Source organism: Diabrotica undecimpunctata, chromosome 3 (assembly GCF_040954645.1).
Source record: "Diabrotica undecimpunctata isolate CICGRU chromosome 3, icDiaUnde3, whole genome shotgun sequence".
NCBI lineage: Eukaryota > Metazoa > Arthropoda > Insecta > Coleoptera > Chrysomelidae > Diabrotica > Diabrotica undecimpunctata.
Window position 1 is genome coordinate 170,165,071 of NC_092805.1, and position 25,354 is coordinate 170,190,424.

General features: G+C 31.6%; 1 protein-coding gene across 1 annotated transcript in view; it reads right to left on the bottom strand.

The window, feature by feature from the left end:
* LOC140437799 (uncharacterized) overlaps nt 1-25,354 on the bottom strand; it is a 94,587-nt gene that overhangs the window by 68,557 nt on the left and 676 nt on the right. The gene's annotated exons all lie outside the window — the stretch shown is intronic.

Genomic DNA, 25,354 nt, shown 5'->3' on the forward strand with positions numbered 1-25,354 from the left:
AAGAAACACTGAATTTCGAACGGGAAGACATACTGTGAATGTTATGAGATGAGATTTGGATCAAAAAGCTTTTAAAACAGATTTTCTTTAAAGAAAAAACCGGTATTTCATCTGTCACCAGAGATCTGCTCATTATAAATCGGTTTTTGGTCACCTTGAAGATGTGAAGGTGGCAACAAAGCCGATACTGATCGATTTGGAACTTGGTGAAGAGTCTTCTGACAGAGTCCAATTTTGTCAGGTTTTGACCCACAGAAAAGAACGTTTTTATTTATAGATGCGAGTGCTTTAGAAGTGGAATCAGTTTTAAAACAGATAAAAGACCAGTTTATTTGAAGTGCCTCGCAGTAAAAGAAGCTCTATGTTATAGGCAGCATTATAGAGCTAAAGTTTCAGGTAATCACAGGTTATAAGCCATTAGAAAATCTTAAAATAAACTCACAAACCGATAAAGAACTTGGAGACCTAGTGCACTTTCGCAATATGACTTTACTATTACACAGAAAGTATGACCTAACTATAAATAAAAAAAAAACAAATATATGAAAATGAGAGGGTAAAATGCAAACGAAAGTAAATGGATCCTAAGAACGAATGAGGAGGAGTATAAGTTTGAGAAGGTAACAAAATTTGAGTACCTTGAAGTAACAGTTACAAATAGAGGAGGCAAAAAGAGAGAAATAAATAAGCAGTTTTTGAAAGGCACTTAGCAAAGCAGTAGGATCAATAAACGGACTTCTTCTTCTTAAAGTTCCATCTCCTATCGGAGGTTGGATATCATAACGGCTATGGTCACTTTGTCGGTTGCTGCTCTGAAAAGTTGTAGTGAACTCCAGTTAAACCATTCTCTAAGGTTCTTCAGCCAGGAGATGCGTCTTCTTCCTATGCTTCTTCTTCCTTGGATCCTTCCTTGCATAATAATTCTCAGCAGCTCATATTTTTCTCCCCTGATTATGTGACCCAAATATTCTAGTTTTCTTCTTTTTATGCTGTTCATAATTTCTAACTTCCTATTTAGACGTCGTAGTACCTCAGCATTGGTAATCCTTTAAACCCACTGAATTTTTAATATTCTTCTGTAACACCACATTTCGAACGCTTCTATTTTTCTTATGTGTTGTTTCTTCAATGTCCAAGCTTCCATTCCGTATAGTAAGATAGAAAATATGTAACATCTTAGAGCCCTCAATCTGAGATGCAACTGAAGGTCTCTGTTGGTAAGCACTGTCTTCATTTTCACAAATGCTTGCCTTGCAGTTTCAATTCGGACTTTGATTTCTCTGCTTTGGTCATTTTTGTCATCAACCCAGGTTCCCAGATATTTATATGTCTCTACTTTTTCTATTTGGGTTTGCTCTATCATTAATCTTTCATTTCCATGTTGCGTTTTTGAGACAATCATAAATTTAGTTTTTCTCTTATTTATTTTTAGTCCATATCTAATGCAATAATCGTTAATTCTATTTACCAATTCTTGTAGCCATTCCATGGTGTCTGCCATTATAACGGTGTCATCAGCGAATCTTATGTTATTTACTATTCTTCCGTTTACAGAGATTCCATCACCCAGATCCGCTATCGCTTCCTGGAATATGGCTTCACTGTACACGTTAAACAGTAATGGTGACAGAACACAGCCCTGTCTTACTCCTCTCTTTATATCTATATTTTCGGACTTTTGTTCTTCTATCTTTATACTGGCCTTTTGATTCCAATACAGATTGATAATGATTCGTAAGTCTCGTTAAGTAATAAACGGACAGTTAAAGGTAAATAACCTGTTCAGGGCAGCCAGTTTATAAAAAAAAACTAAGAAAATGAGGACGTATTTTCACATCTAAGAACTTTGGTTTATAGTTAGTAAACAAAATTCATTCTCTCTATGGCCACTTTGAAACTACACATATGATAGGAATGATACAACCTTTTTATTATTTTAAACATGTGGATGCAGCTATGGCAGAATTTTGTAACCAATGTGATATTTGCAAGAAAAACAAATCAAGAAGAAGCCTAGACATTGGTTTATCCCATTTAGAGCCAGGCAAGGAACCATACGAAATCATGTCGCTTGATACTATTGGTGGATTTGTAGGAAAATACTCACCTAAACGATATCTTCATTTTTTAGGAGATCGCTTGACTAGGTTTGTATGTACATGTCCTTTTAAGGGCAATAAGCTAAAGATCTAATAAGGTTTTTAAATTCTATTTTTAAGAAGAATGAGACGAAAGCACTGATCATTATACAGCCATTAATTCAAATGAATTCAAATCTTGCATACGAAGCAGGATTAAATGAGCGTCTCTACCAAACAATGGTAAATCGTATCCGCTGCAAGATTAACGAGAAACCACGACATTTATGGTCCAACATCGCAATTGAATACACAGACAAAACATATTGTAATTCAAAATTTTCTCCACTTTATCTATTTACAGGAAAACAACCATCAATTCATCAGAGAATATGCTCTGTTATTCCAAAATTCACAGAGGGTCACAATAACAATACAGTTAGAATTGACCGGAAGAAACAAGTCTATGGATTTAAAGTTGGAGACAGTTTATGTCGAAATGGGTAACGGTCTGAACCCAAAACCATTGAAAATATAAATTTTTAAACAGGGTATCGTCATTTATTTATGAGAATAATGGCAGCAGTCGTCGATCTCAGGCTAATTTTCTATATAGTAGTAAGCTTTTGCATTTTCCAGGGAGAGGTGAGATTGTGAGATGTAAAAATGAAAACGAAAAAATTGAAAAAGAATAACCTGAATTAAAATAATTGATATGTGAGACCTGTTTTGTTATTTTTACTATAATTTAATTTAGGAAAAAAACATTACATATTTAGTCTCTCACACGAGTTCTGCCCAGGATTTTAGCATTACATATATATTATAAAGGGGAAATAAATAAATTGAAACATGGAATAACAACATTGATCCTCATCTCTAATGTAGTATCTTTTGTGTTTCATAACCGTTTTATATTTGTGCTCCCTTCAGTTCCCCTTAATTAATTCTACAATATTTAGTACATAAGTACTTCTTTAGGTGCAATTATATACGATTTTTCTCAACAAGTATTCTTATCTTACCAATATTTGTAGTTTCACTCTCCGGAAAAATATACGTTTAAAACAATAAAAAAAATTGAGCAAATTTTTCAAATCAAAAGCAAATCAAATTCTTTATTTTCTTTCTAACAAACGTAGTTTGTATAGAATTAGTCATAAATATACATTCCTAAAAACTAAAGCTAGCTAAGTTTTAAAAATTCCTGCAACTATTTGTATTGGGCATAGTAAAAGCTTTTGTGAGTTTTACATTAATACATAAACTCCTCGGAGATTACCATAATTCAACATCGACAGCAAACGAACAAACAACATCCCCAGGGATGGGGTAGATATTCTGAAGGGCAAAGTGAACAACTACATAAAAGAGGGAGAAGTGTAATAAATTGTTGGTTTATACTGATAGATACGTCACGAAAAACTGGGGCAATGTGAAAATTGGTTTATGGAGGAGCAGTTTTAAAATGACGTACTGAAATATTTAAAGCACTTTGAGTAAAGGTTATTTCAGAGAAAGAATTAATAGACTCATTTACACTGTTCGACACAAAAAAATCTCCCCGCTAAACTGATGTGTGATAATTTAAAATTATCACACATTTAATTAAAATTATTAAGTTTATTCATTAGATATATTTTTCCTTCAACAATAAAAGATTACGAGGAAAACTTCCTATCAAAATAATTTCTTATGTCTAAAGTCTAAACAATTGAATGCTATTGACCACGTGATAGAAAGCTCATATTTATTCAACCATAGTAAAAACTTCCGATTGCATAGGGGATCAATAGCGAAAATTCCGCACACAGTTGAAAGCTCCATGACGTAGCACTCTCGATATAACGATGTTTATTAATTAAGCATCTGCCTTTGACGTTAATTAAATGGCCTGCCGGTAAAACAACGGAAAAGCCGATGGCAAAATTCAGGATGATTTGTTTAAGCTGACGCAGGAGTAAACGATGACGCCGTAAGGCCAATACGAACGTTGGTGATGAGATTACGAATATTTAATAAGTGGATGCTGCACAGGGGAGGTTTTTAACAATTCTTTAGAGAAAATAATTATACACAGTAGTTTGAAATACACTTACATTTGATGTTAAGTTATCGTAGTATACGAACATTCGATAAACTGAAAATTGAAAATTAAAAAGTATATAGAAAATGTCTCCAAGTGAAAATGCTCCAGTATAACTTTGATTTACAACCACAAAATAATATTCAAAAAATGTATTCAATGTAACCAATCTAAGCAGTTATCCAATCAAGCCAACCAATTATGCACAATATAACCATTACGATGGCTATACATTACGATTATAACCAAACGATTCTAACTCAACCCCATTCAAATAATTTAGAACCAATTAATAATCATCAAATTGTTACAACTGAAGACAAACCTATAAACAACGAAGATTCAATCCACTCTCCCAATGCGTACGTATCAACCAGTAACCGGTGACGATGACCTAATGGATGATGATATCTTTTTCTTCAAATGCCATCTCCGCGGCGCAGGTCGGCAATCATCATTGCTATTCGGAGTTTTGAGTCGGCTGCTCTGAAAAGTTCATTTGACATACACCCGTACCACTCTCGCAGGTTGCGCAGCCATGACATTCTACGCCTTCCTATGCTTCTTTTTCCTTGGATCTTTCCCTGCATAATCAGTTGGAGCAAGGTGTATTTCTCTCTACGTGTAATATGTCCGAGATATTCCAATTTTCTTGTTTTAATGGTATTTAAAATTTCTATTTCTTTATTCATCCTTCTCAGAATCTCTTTGTTTGCGACGTGTTCTGTCCACGATATTTTCAGAATTCTTCTATACACCCAGAGCTCGAATGGTTTCAGTTTTTTCACTGATGTCGCATTTAAGGTCCAAGATTCCATTCCATAAAACAAAGTCGAAAAAACATAGCACCTCGCCAACCTAACTCTTAGTTCCAATTTTTAATCCCTTGTACATAACACTCTTCTGATTTTGTTGAAATTTGATATACCTTCAACCAAAGAATATACCTGCCTAGCCATTACTAAAAAAAACATAGTAAAGAAACAATACAAAAACAATATGAAGTTCATTCTTCAAACAAATACCAAGCATTCCGTTTTCCTTCTTTTCGCCTTACATTATATTTTGAAGCAATGCATATTTATGTCCTCTCATCAGGTGACCCAAATATTCGAGTTTTCTTCGTTTGATCGTTGACAAAATTTCTGGGTCTTTTCCTATCCTTTGCATCACTTCAAAGTTTGTGACTCTTTCAACCCAACTTATCTTCAGCAATCGACGGTAGCACCACATCTCGAAACTTTCAATATTTTGGTCGACTAACGTCCAACACAAGCGACATTAGAATTTCTAAACCATCTTGTGCCCTTTCAACATGCCATTTCAACTAAACACAATATCGATTTTACGAATATGACAATACTGTGCAAACAACAAAATTATCACAAGCCATCCATCCTTGAAATGTGCCAAATTCTAAAACATCCAGCGTCCCTAAATAAAAGAACCGACATCGACAACTTGAGCCAGATATATCACTCTCCCATCATACAAAACAAATATAAAAAAAACCCCTTACAAGACATTAACTTCATTCCTATTCTTCTTCCTTTTTTCAAAAAGAATGGAAAGAAGAGAAACAGAAGAAAAAAAGAAGAAAAAAAGAAAAAATGAATCCGTTTTTAAAAAAGGTCGGTCCCTCACTTTCCGTTTACCAATTCCCTCGATAATCGTACCTCCCTGCATTCCAAATAAACACATGTACGAAAACAAGCCACATGTGAAATTATGACATCCTACAACCTACAACGGATAGAAAACAATCGACAAGATTAGTGTGGTTTGACCCTTGAAACCTGAAAGAGCTTAAACCAACATTCAAATGAAGCCATCGGTCAAAATTAAATGAACAATAGTGCTTTTTCACAGTTTTTCTTGTTTTTTGTTTCTTTTTTCTCGTTTAGTTAGTAAGTTTTAATGTTAAGTTATCGTAGAGTTTTTATAACATATAAAAAAAACCTACAAATTGTTTTTGTAAGTATGAACCCCGTTACTTATATTCTAAGATCTTTTCTATTTGTAGTGAACTGACGATGATTTTAAAAATAAAAGCGAAACTTATTCAATTAAATCAATGAAGTCATTGACGACTTTCATTAGCCAATTATTGACCGATCAAACCTCTGCTATTCAACCATTGAATATGTATATTTTATATATATATATATATATATATATATATATATATATATATATATATATATATATATATATATATATATATATATATATATATATGTATGCTTTTTGTAGTTTTTATCAAAACCAAAATTATTCAACCCGGAGTCAAACCCGGAAAACTACCGAAGCACATATAACTCCCTCGGAAATTTCAAGTGTAACATATATATGTATGTATATATGTATATATTCCCTTCATCCCGTATCTAAAGAGTATGGTATTGATTTTCACCGGAAGCAGTATAATAATCCCGTACATAAATTCTAAGGTATTAGCAAGTGAGACATAATGGCTGGGATTTAAACTAAACCGACGACCGTACATCTTTTTTATATAATGATTTAGATTGTTCATGGTGACCAGAGTGGAACGACTTTCTAATTTGCCGGAACAAGAAATTCACCGTAGGACTCTTTGCTTTATATTTACCATTTTGTGGAACCTATTACTAAAAAAAAATTGAATGTTGTATTTATTATTAGAAATATTTAAAGAAAAGTTGAATAAAACAAGGTTATATCGACACGTGATCTGAAATATTTTTTGTTTTTGTTCTCTTACACTATAAACCATTTTTGTTGTTTATTGTCGATCTTCCATTGATACCTCCATGGAAGATTGCCATTCCATCTTGTGCGTGGTCGGTCAATACTACTACCGTTTGGTTGATTATTTTTTTGTATTTTGACCACTATAGCATCCTTTATTTTACGTGTTTTTCATGTTTTCACTCATATTTTGATCTCTCAGCGTATTTTCTGTAATTCTTCTCAATGATCTCATCTCCTTTGTTTCCAATAGCCTTTGTGTTGTTGCTGTCTTGAATCTTGTGTTGTGATACATACTTCTTTTTATTACATTGGTCTTTTACTGGGTTTATAAATTCTTGATTTCATTTCAGTGTTCATTTGAAGGTTGCGCCATATTGTGTTCGCCATATTAATTTATCCTGCTAGAATAGTCTATTTTGCTTTTTGTACTTGATCTCTCTTTAGGACTCCATAGTTGGAGAGAGATAATGTAGTTTTATAATAAACTGAGCTGGTTGAGAAAAGTTGTGTCCAGCTAATTTGATGGACACATTTATTTTAAAATTGAAATTCCAATATAAATGTAAATGTAGAAAATAGCCCATAATTTTTTTTTAGAAAATTCTTTATTAAATATAGAGTATTAAAAAGCTCGAATTTTTGTGGTTTTTAATTAAATGGTTTCTACAAGGTTAATGGGTGTTTATAGAATTCATCATCATCATAAATTTGTACGAATCCACTGCTGGACATAGGTCTCCCTCAGGTCTTTTCTTCATTTTAGCGACTCAATTGTTTCTGTTGTTTTTGTTCAAAGACGTATTTCTTCGTTTGGGATTCGGTCTCTTAGAGAGACACCCAACATCTGGCGCTCCATAGCCAGAGATAGAGCTTAGAGAATTAGGAAATTTTAATTTGCTTGGTAATTCCAAAAAGATTTTGAATTTAATTGCTCAGAAAATGACAGGGTGAGGAAAGAAAGGAAGTGGATTCGTGTATTAGGAAGAGGTAAGTAACTGTTTATAGAATGAGATTAAATTTAAAGCTTAATAATATTGTTATTTATCAGCCTAAATACGTATCAAAATATAGTAGAATGTATGTGTGAAGCTGCTGGAAGTCCTAGGAGAACAACAACAAAACAGAAGAAATATGAATGAACGATGGAGCGAATATACTCAAAATAGAACAGAAAAACGGACACATAACATACGACTAATGAAAAAGGATATTTCCTACAATCAGAACCTATTTACCGACGATCCTTCATTTCTTTCCGAAAATAATTGCGAGTCTTTTAAGTCACAAACAACTTTCATACAAGAAAACTCAATAATATTAACTGAAGTGATGGAAACTGGACGAGCTTCAGAACCTAAAGGACTTCCTATAGATGTTTTGATATGCAAATCAAACTCTCTAATACAATTTCTCGCTTCTGCTGTTAATTGCTGCTTGGCAGGCGAAGAACTACCACTTGAGTGGAAGACAGCTTACGCATCATACATTCATAAAAAAAGACAGAAGAAAGTGCTCAAGCTATAGAGGATTAATTGTAACAAACTCAGTCTCCACATTATGTGGAAATCAAAGTGTCTATGGAGACTAGGATGCGAAAAAGACTTATGATCTTTGGTGATAAAAAAATGCCTATTATGGTCCATTATAGCCTACCCAAATGCAGTTCAAAAGGTTTCTATTGCAAGCAATTGAGGGGTATCCAATAAATATTTATTATCAAAAATTAATTTGTAAAATAAAAAAATTATTCTATGAAGTAATTCAGTAAAATAAAAGACTACTGTTCGTATGGGTAAATGCTCACGGCTATATTATAGGTAACGACAAAGTCCAGGCACCGACAAAATTTTCAATTTCTAATTTAACTAAGCTGCCATCGTGCTTCGAAGGGGACTTAAAGCGGTCGGTTCCGGCTACGAAACTAGTCGTTAAGTCATGTTAGGGCCGCTTGCGCGACCTGAACACCCTAACACTAGATCTTAGCCAGAAGGTTACACGAACTTTATTTTTACTTTACCGACAAAGTCAATTATGAGGCAAAAGAAGATTGCAAATCAAAGAAATCTTTTTTTATCTAATAAATTTTTTGAATTCATAATTTCAAAAAATTTAAAGAAGAGAGATGGGGAGAGTATTCCAATAATTTAAGCAGATCATAAAAAAAGTTATTTTAGCGTTACCACATCTTCTAAATAAAATACCACATACAACTTTTACTATTATATTATAAAAACATATATAAAAAATATACTTCTATATACTAGGTGATGGTGATACTAACCACATGTTTCAGCACCACACATATCACGCACATAAAGACTTTGAGCCAATTTCTGCTATAGCAAATAGTTTCTGTTCAATTAAGACTATGGAATTATTGGAGTATAATTGTTGTTAGGATTTAGATAATCTGTATTAATGATGGGAGAGGAATTTGGACTAACAAATACAGCTTCGACGCCATTCCCAGATTTGAAGGCATCTGTATAAATGTAATAACTTTTCGAGTTATTTTCAAAAGAATTGTCTGATTAAATGTTGGCATCTTTGCTTTGCGACAGCTTTGCGATGAGTGTAATGTTAATTTCAGAAGCTTTTATTACGCTACTTGTTTAATGGGGGAGTTTAATACGCTTGAGAAGAAATAGGGATTTCCCTGTGGGTACACGTAAACTCATCAATAATTACCATAAATACCCTCGAACATAGTACAAACTCATCACCGCCATAAAAGTAGGGTTTTCAAAATAGACCCTAAGAGATTGGTAAACTGATCACTGGCCTACCTGCACCCAGGATCAGGTGTAGACCATAAAATCCCAGCAAACTGCTAGTTTTTGGTAATTTCACAGAATAATCCAAATCCAGATGTCTTAAATGCAACTGCAATTTATTGGTTTTTATTTGGGAATTCCACAAAATTCTATTGATAGCTACCTAAAATCATGCGAAAAGAAAAATTTCTCTTTATTTGTCCTTGTTTCTTCAACATGGATAGTGAACTGCTAATTTATTACGTCCTGAGCCAACGCGGACAAAAAATGATGGTTATCAATAATTTCAAATTTCAATTGATTGCGAAAGACTCTAAAAAAATCGAATTGCCTTTTGTGGACTTGTGCGACGAAAGGGTGTAAGGCTAAATGTCATACAACTGGTGAGTAGAAATGTTATACCGTTTTTGTTTAGTTGTTTCGCACTGGTTTTCGCAATAATCCTGATCAAACAGAGAAAAATCAGTGTAATTAAGTTCTTTAAGTTAACTGTATAAGATGTTTCTTGTAGGCAACGCATAATATTACTTTGTTGCTGTAGATTACCTTTTCTGATATTATATTTTGAGATTTCTAATTAAATTGTTAAAGTCACATTGTTATATGTATATATATATATATATATATATATATATATATATATACAGGGTATCCAATTAAGTCGGCACCGTATGTGAAACCTTTTTTTTAGTTCTATGAATTTTGTTATATAAAATAATTATGTTACATAAAAAGTTTTTAATGATCTAAAACCTAGAATACAATGATCAGATATAAATTTTTTTTTAGTTGTATACGCGGATATTCTCCAGTCTTAATAAAATTCATGTTGTTTAACGAACCGCGTAACTGACTGAAGAATACTAATATCTGATTCTGATGACTGAAATTCTAGATCATTCAGAACTAGAGAATAAATTTTTTTTCATAAAACTAAAAATAAAAAAATTTTCCATATGGTACCAACTTAATTGGACTCTTATATACATATACTGAAAAAGCGATAAACGCTTGTAGTCAACGCTGATCAGTTAGACTACAAACACAACTATATATTTGGGTGTGCAGCCGAAGATAGGACAAAGAAGTACTCTTTTTAAACTACCAAGCATTCGCAAATCTCTATTTGCATCATCAGGGTGCTACAATAAACAAAATTAGTACAAATTACAGAATAAAAATTATTTTGTATCTTACACTAATTGAGGTTAGTTGTCATGATGTTTATGAAATGAAATGAACAACTCATCTAACTCATACAAATAATGGCGAAAACTAACCAAAAAAATGTAAAAATATTGCTTTTAAAAGCACTCTAATTGTGGGATCTTTGTACAAGTCATTGAAAGATAAAATACAGGAAGCTGTACTTAAGCATTTTGATACATTCTGTCATAATAAATGCATTGCTGATTACTTCAAATTTAAAAATTTCCGCCACTGATGCCATAAAATTTAAAGCTTTGCACGTGTAAAAAATTAGGTTTCCTTCGACTTCAATGCACTAATAGCACACTCAAGTTTTTAGCTTTTCCTATTTTTCAGATATTTTACATTTACTAACTGTCCAAAATCGTGTATTATTTTCAAAATAGTCAAATAACGCCAAAACGGTAAGACTTAGACCGAATGTATGCTTAACAAATTATCTCGAGAATTCAATGAGAAATATAAAAGTGCAATGAAAATCAAATAACGAAGTTGGGACTACTTCCGATATAAACAAAAATAGCACATATTGACAAATATTTTCATTTTAAAGTTCACTATCGAAATCCTATGCAACTAAATTTTTAGATCTCAAAACCATTTAGATTGGCAGATACGTCTAATAGGCCACACCGTGAGACATATTAATATCTCAGTTAAATTTTAAAGCAACTTACTTAAAATAATTTATGAATTTATTAAATAATCACATAAACGAGAAGTATAACAGGTAAGAGGCAATCTTTCGCATTAGAAACCAGGCAAAAATCCCGGTGATGAGTTTACCTATCTGCGGTGATGAGTTTACCAATCTCCAAAGGATGCCGGTGATCAGTTTACTATATCTCCGAGGGTCTAATAATTTTATGAGAGGCTATATAGTGATGAGTTCGTACACGTCCTTCCCTGTAGGGCACTGGAGACTTCACCAGTGTTGTTCTAATTGAGACTATGGTAATTCGAAGTGCTGAATACTTTCACTGTGGCAGTATCTACGTTTAATTTAGGCAGTACACATGATATTGCACAAATTTTTTATTTGAAATACAGTCCTTTTCCTTTTTTGTGTCTTTTTCTATATCATTAACGTATTCTCCACTTTACTAAACGACCCTACCCATCATCTACAACAACTGAGCAACGGTGCCTTCGAGACAAAAAAATGAATCAATGTCCTAAACTTACTGCCTAGTAGTTCCGTTCACTATGTATGTTACAGTGTTATTAAAAAACTAATGTAACTAAAAATAATCAGGTAGTCATAGTAATTTTTGTAAGATATAGTACAAAACAAATTAGATATTGTTCTGAAGCTATTTTCTTGTGGCATTTTAAATTAATTACTATTTAAATGGGAATAAGCCACAATTAAAGGTTAAAATACGTTTATTGACGTTTCAATTTCCACTTCGGAAATCGTTCTCAAAATACTTTTTGAAATTGAAACGTCAATAAACGTATTTTAACCTTTAATTGTGGCTTATTCCCATTTAAATAGTAATTAACAAATTAGATAATTACATCGCAAGTAATAAATTTGGTTGCATACTATATAGAAGAACACAATAAGCATTATTTGCGAATTATATTGTAATACTTTTGTCTCTTATCATTGCCTATTTCTAAATACACTGTGTAACCAAAAAAATACAGCCTGAATAGAAGTAAAATTGAAATACATAAAGCATATAGTGCCTGGAAAGATTTAATCAATCTTATCACCAATTTATTTGACCTATACATGAAACGTGAATTAAAAACCGTCAACAATAGTAGTTAAATGATAATATAAAGATTTATTTGAAATATATGCTTCCGCAACTGACGCGATGATGAAAGTATCGAATGAGCTTATAAAGAAATCGATAAGGGCATGAACGAAGCAAAAACAACATTAACAATGATTATAATAATTGAAAATAATAATATTAGAAAGTTTTTTTACCGATGAGCTTATTGAAATTATTGTTTCATTATGGTTGATAAAACAGTTTATCGAAAAAAATCAAGAAACCATAAAAGTTAGATCAAGAACAAATGATGAGATCGACACTGATTCCGATGAAATAAGATCTTTTTTGGGGCTTCTCATTTTACAAGGTGTTTGCGCAAAACCAGAAACTAAAATGTACTTTTCGAAACGTGAAAGTATTGAAACAAACACCTTTCTATAGTCGAATTATATCGGAAAAAAGATTTCTTCTCTTACAAAAATTTATTCATTTTGCAAATAATGAACAATTTAACAATATTTCTGATAATCGTAAATTGTTTAAAATTAAGCCAATTTTAAACTGTTTGCGTAGCAAATTTATGTCAGTTTACATACCTCAAAAGAACATAAACGTTGATGAATCTTTAATGGCTTGGAAAGGCAGATTGAGTTGGCGACAGTACATTCCCTCTAAGAGAAAAAGATTTGGTATGTATATAATTTTATCATTTATACAGTTGCCTGTATAATATATGGAAACTCATTATACACTTATAAAACGTTAAGTTCCAGAGTTGTTTTTGAGCTTTCACATTCACTTCTTGGTAAAGGTTACTGTTAGTGTTGCCCAAATGCAAGAACAACACGAGACTTAGACAGTCTTGGTCTTGGTCATGCGCCAATACACCTGGTCTTGATCTTGCACTCCCGGTCTTGGTCTTAATCTTGCAGCAAGAGTCTTGCAAGTCTTGCAGTTACCCATTAGCCTATTGCTATTTATTAAACGTTACTAGGGGAGTTTGAAGCCACGATCTAAGCGATCCGTGCCTATGCTCTAACTAACCCAGCTATCTACCATGCTCCACGAAAGTCAATCAAACACGGTTAAAACACAAAAAACCAAATTAATGACATAAACTTGACTGTATTTTAAAGAACATTTTCATTGATGGACCTCCACCATATATGAAATGGAAATCTTAAAAGAGATTGGTACGTGGCAAAAATCCACATACAGGTATCAAGGGCACATATTATTTAGGTGATAAGATAACAAACTATAATCCACTTATTAAAGCAACATAAATGTTATTAACAATCTTAGCTCTACTTTTATATAAAAAACTAACTATAATTTATATCTATAGGTAAGAAAGCAATGATAATCAAAAGAAGTTATTTTAAATTAAGGAGATATCTACTTAATAAATACATTAATTTACCAAAATAAAGTAGTAAGAACATTTTTTTAGGAACCAGAATTTTGGTTTTTCAGGAATAAATATTTGTAATTCTTTTTTGTGGAAAGATATTAGATGCTTCCTTAAACCTGAAGTGTTTCTGTTTTTCATTTTCATTTTAACCTTTCTATGTAGGCACAATTTAAACAAAGCAATTTGGGATGCATGAATTGTCAAATGAAGTTTAGTGATGTCGAAAAAGTAACTATTTTACTACTATAAATGTCCGTTACTATTCAATACCCCAAGTATCTAATAACAAATCGAGAATTATAATCGTTATACTTCGTTATTCTAAATATTTCGGTATTTTATTTACACTGTAAGCGACGTTACTTATCTGTTATTAATAAACTTTTAGTCGCGCTCTTTCAGCAAATTTGGTTTAACCGAATGATCTCATCGCACACTCAGCAGAAACAATGTTTAGTCTTAGGCCGATAAGATTTGTATTTAACAGAAAAGTAGCCGTCAACAAATGCATGTACAGAACACGCGAAACCTGATATTTATATAATTGTACAGGGTTGTATTAAGATTCTAGCAGTCTATAACATCTAAATTTGAAATGAATTAATTTATAATTTTTAGGATTACTGTTAAAATAACAGTAATCAATGATTAATCTTCTAAAGAAGTATACTTTAATATTAGTTTTTGTAAACTGTCATTCACACATCATTAGATAATTGTGGTATTAATCAAAAGGCAAAAAATAGAAAGTTGTTTTTATACATTTTACGCTTTAAGACCAATATTTGGAAATAAGTAATAATATTATCATTAATGATATAAAAAAGAGACCTCTTCTTGTGTAAAAGTTAGGGAAAATACTTATACATATATGTATTATTGGGTAGATAGACTTTTACATTTAACATTACATTAACATATCAAAATGCCGTTTTCAGATTTTGATTCAGGAGACAAAACTATATATGAATCCATTGATAGATCTTCCCCAATATTGCATAGGCGACAACGCACAAACGAACATACTTTGCGGATGTAAAACGAAAGGTTTTCTTTAAAAATGATGAAAAAAACTTTTTACTATTAGATATAAGTAATATCCAATTACGAAAAATAAGTACTGGGAAACTACATAGGTACAATGAGTAAAATGGGTTACAGTTTTTCATTTTTAAAATATTCCGTTTTATTTATGTAATTTCGAATAATTTCGTATCTTTTATTTATCATTTACGTCTACGTCTAATCTGTTCTTTTTTATGGCGTTGAATCGTGGACCTTAAACGAAGATATGTGCAGAAAATTGGAAGCATTTGAGATGTGGCTGTATCGGAGAATACTTAAAATCCCGTGGACTGACCGAGTCACCAGTGAGGAGGTCCTCAGAAGAATGAAGAAGATCCGAGAGGTATTGACCACCATAAAATCTCGAAAGTTACAGTACTTTGGACACATTATGCGAAATGAATCCAGATATGCCCTTCTATAAGCCATCCTGCTAGGAAAAATATTTGGACAACGGGATCCAGGAATTACATGATGGATTTTTCAGACCAATCGAGAGTCCATCCAAAAATGCTTGTCTTGATGAGGTGATTGACTTATCAATCCATGTTTTTCATTTAGTATGACCGGCGTTAATCCAAGTCTCATCTAAATAATATATTTTACGATTGCCATTCCTATAATCTTTTATCTGCCTTAAAAATTCTCTTCTCCAAATTACAAGGTCATCTCTATCTGTAAGCATACTGTTCCTGCCACGTTTTTCAAATTTGAATTGAAGTTTTTTCAAAAGCTTGTAAAAAGTAGTACGTTTGAAATCAGGTAGATTGGGTCGTCGTTGACCTGTTGTAGAACTCTATCTATCGTAGGAATTTCATTTCTAAAAAAGAATTGATGCACTATTCTTCTTATCGCTCTAATAACTTTAAACACAGAACTATCCGATACTCCAACTTTATCGGCTACTCTTTTCTCAACAGCGGACAATATTAACGCCAGATTTTCTTGTAACTCGTGTTTATACACGTTTACAATTATTTCTTTAACGTTTACGCTTAAATGGCCTTTTTTCAATCTCTTTTTGGGGGGAGTTAAAGGTATGTTTACACGAGTTCATCGGCAGAATCCGTGTCCGACATATTAATTTGTTTTAGTGACTGTGTATACAAACCTGCAAAATTTTCTTTTTAATGAATATTTTGATTGATGATTTTGATGTATGTTTATGGTATTGTTCGTAATGCGCGTCAAAGTCCAGTTTTTCAAATTTTTATTACATATTTTTTTGCGTCTCATAGAGTCTTTAAGCATATACCCGAACTACAATACTAGCTAAAACGACACTTTGTCCTAACTGCAAGACTCAAGAGTCTCGCAGGCTTAGTCTTGTTCTTGCGTAAATCTTGCACGGTCAGTCTTGGTCTTGGTCTTGCTAAAATTAAGCGGTCTTGGTCTTGGTCTTGCGAAAACGCAAGAACAAGACCAAGACTGCAAGCCCAAGACCGATTTTGGACAACACTAGTTACTGTTTGTTTTTGGACAATTATTATACAAGTGCTAATCATACCTCAGTGATAAACTGTCGATGCAAAAGCCTGATTGCATTGGAACCATGAGAATAAATAGAAAAGGGTGACCAAATTAACAAAGGGTGAATGTATTGCAATGTTTCGAAAGAAACAAATGATTTTAAAATGGCGAGATAAGAAAGACATAGGCATGGTTAACAGCAAGCAAGAAGTAAATCTTTAATGGGGACATATGATAGAAAAGCCGAAAGTTTGTTGTGGATTATAACAAGAATATGGGGAGAGTGGATTTAAGTAATAACTGTTTGAGCTTTTATTCATCTGCTAGGAAGAGGTTAAAAAAATATTACATGAAAATTTTTCGTCATTTTCTGGATATTACCACGTTCAATTGTAATCAAATTTATAACAAACTTGGAGGCACAAAAACAGATTGAATTTCCAGATTGATCGCGATGAAGTGATAAGAGAAAAATACGCCAGTGAAAGGAATGTTTCCAACCGTCGATCAAAATTAAACAAACCTTGTTATTCTACCAACAACCAAACAAAAACCAACAAAACGTTGCACACTGTGTTATGTTAAAGGCAATCGTAAAGATTCCTGGTACTGGTGCCCTGGAGGATTATGCCCTTCTCCTTGCTTCAAGATATATCATTCCAATTAATGAAATTTTAAATAATAAACATTTATTTTGCAGAAACTGTTATTCATTATATTTTATAGAATTTACAAATCATTCAGTTTAAATCATAATATTATAGCTGTAAGTCATTTTATGTTATTAAGATTTAAGTTAGAATCACTTTAATTTATGTTTATATTAAAATAACGCGAAACTGGCGGGAAACAGATCTTTCTTTGAAATGCAACATCTAATGAGGTCAAAATTTCTCTCAAGAGAGTACAATGTGTTTTGAGTAAGATCAGATGAGAGAAGACTTGTAGGACTACCTAGAAAAAGCTGGAAAGATGCAGTCAGATTGGATCAGGACTGAAAATGGAGTGAAACAGGGGAAAATAGTGGCACAAAACCGACAAATATGGAGGGCCATGTTTGGGCCAACGAATTACAGATCCCGCCAAAAATCTAAGAAGAGCACTATTCGACCAACCAATAAAAAGAAGGCTTAAAAGATTAAGTCATAGAAGACTTAAGATATTGACATTGAACCATTAATGAATAGTCCCTAAATCAAGTCCGTTCGTTGCATCATGTTCACTAAGTATTTTATGTTTTTATTGAGTAGATTCTAAAATACAATAAATAAATAAAAAAACGTATTTCTTTGTAGTTCCTTCTAGAAACAAGTTTTGATAAATCACAACAATTTGAAAATCCCTCGTATTCGTTAGGTTTAGAAAACGGCGTAAGGTCCAATAAATATTTATAGTTTTGAACAAAACAGGGTCACTCTTTGCATTTTATAATAGACTTCCTGTTTTCTATATTTACTTTTGTACGAAAATTACCTGTCACAACACTTTTGAACCTTTGTGTCATTCATCTTCGCTTTCATTGTTATAAAAAGAATATTAAATAGATCTCACGCTGTTTGTAGTTGTTGAGATCAAGAAAGATTATAGAAACGTTAAAAATATATAGATATAAATAACAAAAGCCAATTTTTAAAGTTGAAAAGTATACTTATTCGTCTAATGTTCAGTAAAAACTGCCATTTAACACTTCACTGGTCAGTTGTCTGGAGTCTTATTATAATCTCTTATAGTCGCCTCAGTCATGGTTTAAAAATTTCCTAAATTAAAACGATTACAAAGATACATTATATATATAATCCTAGTACAACTATCAAACAGATAACGACAAACACAACTATAACAATTAATAAAAAAGTAAAAAAGTGAAGAAAAACCTCTTTATACAGTGTGTAAAAGCCAAATGGAATAAATTCATTATTTAGGTTACTGTACATATTTATAAAAAATCCCGAAAACGTCAAATTTAAATTATAACTTGAGATTCTTTAACGTGAAAATGCAACACCTACCTTCAACCCCCTTAGAATGACAGGTACAACCCCCAATTTTTAAAATAGGAAGTATAGGCTTGTGATATATCGTTTGAAAGGTCTTTTCATTCTCCATTCAAAAATGTTGTCGCTTTCAAGTTTATTAAGATTAATTAAGATAAAATAAATTGAAATCATGTGGTTACCGAAATTCGCTAAAATATACTCAAAACTTATTTCCCGTTTAGGTCTTGAAATGAGAAAGTGAACAAAAACCATAGCAATGTGGTTTTTAGATGGTAACCATTAAAAAACTTTAAAGAATTTCCGTGGCAACGTTATTTTAACACGCATTAGTAAATTGTTTTATTTAAGTTGTCAGTATTTTAATTTAAGTAAAAAGTTCGTTCAATTCAATTCTGAAAAATGGTTAGATTAACGGAAATGCATAAAATAACAGTTTTACAAATGATTGGTTACGGAGATAACACCCGAACACAACAGGAAGTAACTCGCCTATTTCATGAGAAATTTCCTAATTTACCGCCTATATCCCAAGGAACAATAAGTAAAATAGAGAAGCAGTTTCGCGAGTTTGGTCATGTAAGGCAGATAAAAAAAGCAGCTGCCAATGCACTGAGTGATGAAATCAAATTAGATGTGTTGCTTGAGTTACAGGAAAATCCACATACATCGAGTAGACAGGCATCCACTACATTCAATGCTAGCCATACATCGATAGTAAACATATTAAAAGAAAATAAATTGCATCCCTATAAGATGATACCTACTAAGGAGCTCATGGAAGACGATTTTGATAGGAGAACTTTTTTTGTGAGCAAATGATGGACATGTTGGATAACAATATTATCCAATTAGAAGACGTTATGTTTTCTGATGAGTGTACTTTTTCACTTAACGGTCATGCTAATCGGCAAAATTGCCGCTACTGGGCCACGGAAAATCCTCACTGGATGAGAGAAGAACACACTCAATACCCTCAAAAGGTTAATGTTTGGGCAGGGATGGTAGGAAACAATATCATTGGTCCCTTTTTCATTGAGGGAAACTTGAATGGCAACAATTATTTGGCACTACTTCAAAATGACGTCATTCCAACGTTGGCAAATTTATATCCTGATCTAGGAAACCCTCAAGTTCCAGAGAATACGATATGGTTTCAGCAGGATGGAGCACCACCACATTACCAACTTAATGTCCGGCAGTACCTCGATACAATATTTCCCAATCGGTGGATAGGGAGGCGAGGATCGATTGAATGGCCAACGCGATCACCTGATCTTACATTATTAGATTTCTTTTTATAGGGATATGTGAAGAGCCATGTGTACAAAACTAAACCTTCTGATTTAAATGACTTAAAAGAACGAATAACGCTTGCGATTAGGTCGATCACGCCTGTTATGTTAAATAATGTTAGAAGACAGTTTTATTTGAGATTAGGATGTTGCCAAGACGTTCGCGGTGAACATTTTAAACATCTACTTCATTAACATTCATAGTTCTTTTTCGTGTTCTACATTTTATTATGTTTTGCATTACATTTGAGTTTTTTATAGTATTGTAGCGAATTTCGGTAACCACATGATTTTAATTTATTTTATTATAATTAATCTTAATAAACTTGAAAGCGACAACATTTTTGAATGGAGAATGAAAAGACCTTTCAAACTATATATCACAAGCTTATACTTCCTATTTTAAAAATTGTGAGTTGTACCTGTCATTCTAAGGGGGTTGAAGGTAGGGGTTGCATTTTCACGTTAAAGAATATCAAGTTATAATTTAAATTTGACGTGTTTCGGGATTTTTTATAAATATGTAGAGTAACCTAAATAATGAATTTATTCCATTTGGCTTTTACACACTGTATATAAAGCATCATGCATACATACAATACAAGATATAAACATTCTTAGATTGAGTGAATGGTTTCTTGAGAAGGATGGTGGTTTGCAAAATTACTTTAGTTGATAGCGCTTTCCTGTATCTGATATCTTGTAGTTTTTAAATTACTAAATTACTTCTACGTGTGTGTTGACGGAACCACTGATTCGTTATCGCTCATTTAATGATTAGTGATCTAAGCGATTAGATCTTACCAAACTCCTATTTAACTTCATGCAAGCAATTAGAAAAAACCAACTCTGCAACAATATCATGTTTTTTACAAGAAGGAATATCAAATTTTTTTGATATTCCTGCAGCTGTTCCTAGCCATAAATTTTTGATATTTATCCGATGCTGTACCATATATGGTCAAGGCAGGACAAAATTTAAAAATATTTTATACCAATTTAATACACGAATGAATAGAGTTGCAGAAGAAATTAGAAAAAAGTTTCCTTTTGTTTCCTGATATCAAGTATAAAAAAAGTATTCCCTTAATCTCATAGAAGAATTTTGGAAGCTGCTTTTTTCTATTCAGACTGTTTCGTAGATTTAAAAAATAAAATTGACGCTTTAACTGATGAAAGTTCCTAATCTCTGCTAAGTAGATGCTAAATAAATTTTTAAAAACAACGTTCTTCAGCAGTAACCTTCATTCATTAAATTAAATTTTAATGTGCTTCAAAAAACTATTACTCAATTAGAATCATCAAAGCTGTCCTTGGTAGAAAGCATGATCAGCTTGTCAAAATGATAAAAGGTGACACTGGAATTTTCAAAAATTTGAAACAATAATTAAAAAAAACAATGGTTTTTAGAAACTTATTGAGGTAGCTGACTTTCTTGTTGGTAATTTTTGGGAAGAAATAGATTTAGAACCAAATACTTTTGTGAATTTAAAATATTCCCATTACCTCCGTTAATGTGGAAAGAAGTTTCTCAATTTAAAATATATATACATAGATAGAAGCCAGAAGTTTTTATTGGAAAATTTTGAAAAAACTTTGGTCATTTATTGTTTTCATAATTCTAAGGAATAGTATTTTACTTCTTTACTACTTTCATTACAATTACTTAGTACATTAAAATTACCTACTTTTGTTTTTAAATTTATGAATATTGTTTTCTAATTATTAAAATAAACAATAATTAATATACCATTATTAATGTTTCCATTAACAGTATGCACATTTTCTAAAAGAAATGCATATTTATTGCATATTTTTGGGTAAACTAGTGCATATTTATGCACATATTTTTCACTTTTTTTGCAAAATTGCTCAAGTCTAGTGATACAGGTTTATAGTTGGACGCTGTAATTTAGATTTTTGACCATTTTTATAATATAAAGGTTACTGATATTATAAATTGTTGGAAAAAATGTTTTTATTTAATTGTCAAATTAATTCAATTTACTAAAGAATTAGTTATAATTTGTAGAATCTTAGTTTTTTAGTGAGATGATGAAATATACTATTATTGCTATTATTTATATCTTATTGTTAATGTTTTGTATATACCCAAAAATATTATTTGCTATAGTAGAACCGACATTTATACAATACGTATTAAATATTTCAGCCATTTCCAAAGGGTTACTTGTTTGTTTGGTAGTATGTGATATTTCTTTGACGTTTTATAATTTTTTTAATTTATACATCATGTTATATGCAAAGCACATAATTACCACGATTCGTAAAAAGGGAGATAGGAAAAAATTAAAAACCTACAGAGGCATTAGTGGGACAGCATGTATAGGCAGGTTATATGGAAAAATACTGAAAAAATAACTGGAAAATCTTTTTCAAATAAAAGCTGAAATGATTCGGCAGGATTTTCTGCAGGAATGTCCTGCATAGACCACATATGTATGCACTCCAACAAATAATAGAGAAAAGAAGAACAAAAAAGACCAGTACATTAATTTGGATAAATCATGTTGTCATGATGCTGTCATGAAGCATCAAATGTCCGAAAATCTTTTAAGGTCATAATAATGAAAAGACATTCTTCAATATAACAAAATTTATACCGAAATGATGGCATCTCCTGATTCTGTTCGTATTTCGGGCTGAAGACAACTTCAGGGAAAACGTTATTATAGGATAGAAAAATCTTAGGGTTTTGATACTTACGATAGAACTTTGCAGAGAAGAGGAAAATTAACAAAGACTGTTATGCCTAGATATAAGTATGTGACATCAGTTAATATTAATAGGGACCTTTACTATCAACATTTGTGTGTAAACAAATTTAGTGAACAAACTTTTAGATTGTTATAGATAATAGATTCAAGATATTAGATAGAAATTATGTATGAATAGTATATGGTTTCGTTTCAAACGATTAGGGTTTTTATAAATGTTTAGAATATCCAAAACCGTGTAATGACCCATTGTTCGAAGGTTGGTGGACAGAGAAAGTTAATTTATGTAAAGTATGTTTGTTTGAGTATTATCGGAAAAGCTAGGAGATATAAACGTGATGCATTTTATAGAAATTGAAAAATTTTCAAACACACAAAATAATTTTTCAATTTCTATGAAATGCATATGATTGATTTAGAAAGAGAAAGTAGAAAGGGAAGTGGTATGTTTAATGGGTTTTTGAAATAAAAGTGGAGGGTTATCTGTTCCTGATCGTCGAAAGATTAACATCGAAAGTAGAAAGAGTTTTAAATGTCGGAAGGTTTTTTCTTTAACGGTAAAAAAAATTAAGTTGTGTTAAGAAAGTAAGTACAGAAAAGACCGTGGTGGTTTCCCTGTGTGCTGATCGAGCGAAGTGTAGCATTTGATGGCAACAGTATTTGTAAGTACAACCAAATTTATCATTGCTTCGGCAGAATTTATAATCCAAAGGGACAGGAGCATTGGTTAGAACGAGAAATCAAGATTCGGTTTTTGGGAGCAGAACCAAGGAAGGAGGTGAGCGAGCGAATCGAAAACAGGGTCCAGGTCATTTTTAGAATAATATTAGAGAGAGAGAGAGAGAGAGAGAGAGAGAGAGAGAGAGAGAGAGAGAGAGAAGTTTTTGAAATGGAACTGTAAATAAATAAAACTTATAAAGTTTGTTAGTTGTATACACTTGTTAAATTTTGATAAGTTCAGATAAATAATATAGGTTATTTAGTAAAGCGGATTAAATATGGACTGCGCAGTTTGTCAATTGTCAGAATAGGGACAAAGCCATAAGTATCTATATTTGGTTTTGTTTTTATATGTGTAGTAATATTTTTCAAGGTGTTTTATCGATATATTTGTTTTTTTTTTACAATTTACATTTCTTTTATTTCCTTCTGCTCCTGTTGTATGTTTTAACACTTTCATAAACCAAAGGTAATTCAGAACTCAAAGAGGAACCCTGAGATTAAATTTAAACATTTGATTTAAAGTTGGCGAATATAATTAAGATTATTGTAATAATAATATTCAATAAAAGAGTATAATTCATTTTTAGGGGTAGAAATTATTACAAGGTTAATAAAAATATTTATCAATATGTGTATATACTTTTATAAAACAGTCAAAAGTGATTAAAATTTATTTTCAAAATTTAAAATTATTATTTCTGTTTTGAAAAAAGCAATAAAATTGGTTTTTAAAGAGTTTCCAACATTATTTTATTTCAAAATATGTAAAGAACATTCAATTAATTAATAAAAATACCCAAAAATAATTAGCAGGCCGAAAAAATGCCAAAAAATTTATAAAACACTAAATTTTTAGGTATTGGTGGTGGCTTTATTGAGGTGAAAATATGTTAGAACTCATCTAGACGAGCTACCCTAAATAAAACAGAAGACCGCATGTTACGAGATAGTGCAAATTTTCAAGCGCAGTTCGTTTTGAAGTTCCGTTTTTAGTTTTTATGAGCTAGAAAGAACTTCCTCCTACCATGCGGCCTCGGCCACCTTTTTTTTTGTTTACTTAACAAGTTTTCACAATGTTAATTAGGCATACATATATTAAACTTAATTAAATTTTAAATCAAAAAATAAAACTTTTTTGACAAATAGACCAAAATTCAGCTCTTAATTCCGCTGTGAATTTAAAAAAAAATCTTCGGTTCTATTCGTCGTATAAACTTCTTTTTTTAATATATTCTTTTTCATAACCTTGCATACAGATGGTGCATTGTACAGGTTACAATGGTGCAAATAATTTAAATATTTATAATAAAGAGAAAAATGGTATTTCATTCTGGATCAATTATTTGTAAGTAAGCAATTAAAAATTATTACAGTTTTTTTAAAAACATGAAAATTTGAGACCTTACAAAGAGAATGAGACCAAAAGACGCTTCTAAATATTAACAAAGTACCTGTACAGTCATTTGAAAATGACCTTTTTTATCAAATAGAATAAACAAATTAAATTGTTAAAAATTACTCGATCGATCGATATATAAACTCATATGTGAAATGTGTAAATATTTTTATTGTTTATTTTAATAATAAAAAACAAGTAAAAAAATGCTTACTTTCGAGTTTAATTTGCAATACCTTTTTCGTTTAAAAACATTTTTTAATTTAGAAAATCTCATTTAAAGAGCAAGTATTTTTAAGAAAATCGTCTGTTAAAGGTTTTCATCTACTATACGTAGTTTTTTTACAATATTGGAATAAATGAAAAAAGTCAATTTTTTTGCTTAATTAAAAAATCATGGTGCAGTAAAAAATTCGATAATTACGAGATGGTATGTCTTTTCTATTGACTTCCCCCAGATATTCCAGTTGAAAAAAGCGCCTAGTAATTTTTCGATTTTTAAATGCTTAGTTTTCTGAGGTACTTGTGGTGAACATTGAAGTAAGAAGTAAAACTTAACCAAAATATCGGAAAACACAACAAAAATCAAGAGGCGGGCGTTAAAGGACGAGAAAGAATGTCTATTCGGGAGTGCTTATTTGCTTTT